Source organism: Octopus bimaculoides, chromosome 4, assembly GCF_001194135.2.
Source record: "Octopus bimaculoides isolate UCB-OBI-ISO-001 chromosome 4, ASM119413v2, whole genome shotgun sequence".
Taxonomy (NCBI): Eukaryota; Metazoa; Mollusca; class Cephalopoda; order Octopoda; family Octopodidae; genus Octopus; species Octopus bimaculoides.
In genome coordinates this window covers 71,536,294-71,540,002 of record NC_068984.1, presented here as the reverse complement: position 1 = coordinate 71,540,002, position 3,709 = coordinate 71,536,294, and positions in this window count along the sequence as shown.

Genomic DNA, 3,709 nt, shown 5'->3' with positions numbered 1-3,709 from the left:
ATATATATATATATATATATATATATATATATACAGAGGAAGAGAAATGAATAAAGAAAAGGAAGAGAGACAGAGAATCTAAGAGACGTGTGTGTTTGGTACAGGTCTATCTCTCTCTCTCTATCTCTGAGTTGGCCAAAGCCTTGTGAATGGACTTGTTAGACCGAAACATATATATATGAGTGTGTATATGTGTACACTTATATATGTGTGTGTACGTATGCATGTATGAGTACACAACCCCCACCTTTCATCACCATTGCTTCTTTTTCTTATCATTTCTCTTGAAGTTGTTCTTATTTTCATTGTTTGGGATTTCTTTCGTTTTTCTTTTAACTTCCAAGATTTTTTCATTTACTTCATTCGTTTCTTTTAAAGTTATTTACGGTACACCCTCATACTTTTTTTCCTTATCTGACTTGGAATTTTTAGTTAACATCTTAACCAAATTAAATAGATAGCTCATCTATGTAGCTTGATCTTAACACGGGGCTCCGCAACCGCGAAGGCCCCCTGCGATAGCAGGTGTTGGGGTTCTTTCAGGGACTTAGCAAAGCCATGATTGTAATTATCAGGGATACCTGTCTGTCTTATATGCATACTAAAGTAAGTCTAATATATCACATCACTGAAATATATTTTGCGCAAAAAATAAAAGTGATAAATTGGTAAGTACAACACAGACAGGGACTATCGATAAATGCGATACAAGAATTGCGTATAGACAGAACAATACTTTAAGAAGCTAGTGTGTATCAGCACATAAGCAGACACAACAATATAATAAAACCGCTGTTAACTTTATCCTGTTTGGTGTCATCGTATATTATTCTGAAACAGATAATGTCAAAATAAAATTTTGTTTTATTGCTTACATCTCTGTTTTGTCACTGGACAAAGACATACGGGGTGGGAGGGGTTCTGATTTTCTTCTTCAAATCTAATGTCTTTTCTACGTGTTGCTTCGTTTTTGTTTTCTTTGGCTTGATGTGATTAACCACAAGTAACATCGAATGTATTTACTTTCTCTTTTTCTCCTTTGTCTTTCTCTCTCACTCTTTCTTTGATAAGTTTACACGATTCACAAACAACGCCAAAAAATTAAACGGAACTTCGTAATTGGCGTAAAATGTTAACTGTCTCTAAATGTCAACATCGGACTAGCAAAAACAAAACAAAAAGATACAAAATAGTGTAAATGCCTAAGGAAGCATACACATGTAATGGGGGCATACTCAATATTCATAATCGATATCATAAATTATATTTAACAATATCCTATAGCTGTGAAAATACAGGAAAGTATGTCACAATACATTAACAAAATCTAAAATTTACCATCGGAAGTCATTTTCGTTTTTATTATATGTATATATAAATATATATATATAAGAGTAAATAGATAGGTAGATAAATTGATAATTATATTTACTGAACAACACAGTGCAATGTATGGTGAGTTGTGTTCTTAATCAAAGCCCTTTATCTCATGTTGATCCGCGACAAACTGCTGTGATGAGCACCGTAATCTGTTTAGGGTTAGTCAAATTGATTGAGTGAGTTAGCTAATGTACAGAACATACATCTGATCATTATAAGCGGATCATTTATGAAGGTTGTTCAGCAAGAAATTGCAGAGATATCTGGCTTGGACTACGAGAGACTACTATCATGGCGGCCTGTTCATGAACGACGCCAGTTTCCACAATGTCTTTTTAACAACACTGATGCCGTTCTCGGCCTACGAGAGATGCCATCACAGAGGACTGTTCATGAACTAAGCTAGTGCCACAGCGATTTGTAACAACAACGTATATTCAAGCGATTCCCTACCTTTTCATACGGAGTTTTCCGCAGTTTCCACCACACACTACTTTTACATTATCTACAAATTTAGCTAATTTTGAAGAAGCATTTTAAGTTATTTAATATAATCTTGAATTTTATAAAAGAGTTTCGTGACATCGGTCATTGTGTTATATCAGCATATTTTCACTATTTTTATACATAATGTATGTATACGCAGAAACACTCACACACATAGGTACACACACACACACACACACACACACACACACACACACACACACACATACACATCCATCGGTGGAGAGTAGATGTCCAAACTATATACAAATTATTTCTGAAATTTTTCCGAAACAAAATATCGTTAAACATATGGAAAATCAAAAGCTCTCGGAGAAATATGTAAACTCATCTTGCCACTGGTAACTTCAAAACATATATACCAATAAAAACACAATGAGAACAACAATAGAGCATCCTTATTTAGGAATATGATCGGCAATTTTGAAACAAGGAGTGGTCGATAACGTGAAATCCAGTACATGACACAGTTTATTTTATCGGCAACAGATGGAAGAAAGGCAAAGTTGTCCACTGTCCACGGGAAGAAGTGCACTGAAGTCGTAAAGAAGCAGAAGATATATAGCAATACATATAGTCCAAAGCTCTTATGACTGTGCCAATCCAATGATATATTAATAATAATAATAATAATAATAATAATAATAATAATAATAATAATAATAATAGTAGTAATAATAATAATATTGATAATAATGATAATAATAATAATAATAATAATGAAGAAGAAGAAGAAGAAGAAGAAGAAGAAGAAGAAGAAGAAGAAGAAGAATAAGAAGAAGAAGAAGAAGAAGAAGAAGAAGAAGAAGACCATCAACCACAAAATGATGATCATGAGGGTGATGACGAAAAGAACAAGAACAGCAATCTCAACAGAAACAGCAACAACAACAATAATAATAAATCCATTACTTATTACTACTACTACTACTACTACTACTACTACTACTACTACTACTACTACTTTCAGCACTGTTTCCTTATCATTCCCATTCATAATACGACTCCACTCGCCATCAAAACTAGCTACCAAGCACTATCACAGAACTACATTAAAACCGTCAATATTTTCTCCCTATAGGATAATGCGTTAACTATTTTTTTTATTTCCACAATATCTAGTGCGTTATAGATTATTCCCTTTTGATATCAACAGCTTTGATGTATACAAATGCTAAACAGATACAATCAGACATGCCATTTCTTTTGTCACAAGGTTCTGTTTAATGCTCTTGCAATGTTTTAATCTGGAAATTTGACATCTCTGTAGTATATGTGTGTGTATGTATGCGTATGTTTCCATGTGTGCGTGTGCGTATGTACTGTTTGCTTTTTTTTTTATTCAATAATTATTTTTTTATGTTTTATTTATTACTTTGCTAACATAGAAAGCCAATATCCTATTTCGAAATGTTTTCCATTCACACCTCATACTAGCGCTACTGATATATATAATGTAGGTATCAGTTAGATGGGTTTAATACCTCTAATGGATAATTAAATCCAGAGTCGCTCATGGCTATTGGCTGGGTAGGTACAGTCGTTTGTACGGTTGTACAATTGCAGGTAGTTTGGTTGGTAAACGGGAGTTAAGGCTATATAGGAGAAGAAAATGGATATAATAACAATGGGAAACTCGTGGTTTTCGCTCGAATGTCTTTAATTAAATAAATAACAAAGACGTAGGGATGCTACCCTAACTTCTGCTTCTTCTTACTTTGTTATCTATTCAATTAAAGACATACCAGCGAAAAGAACGAGTTCCCCATTGTTATTATATCCGTTTTCTTCTCTCTCTCTCTTTCTCTCTCTCTCTCTCTCT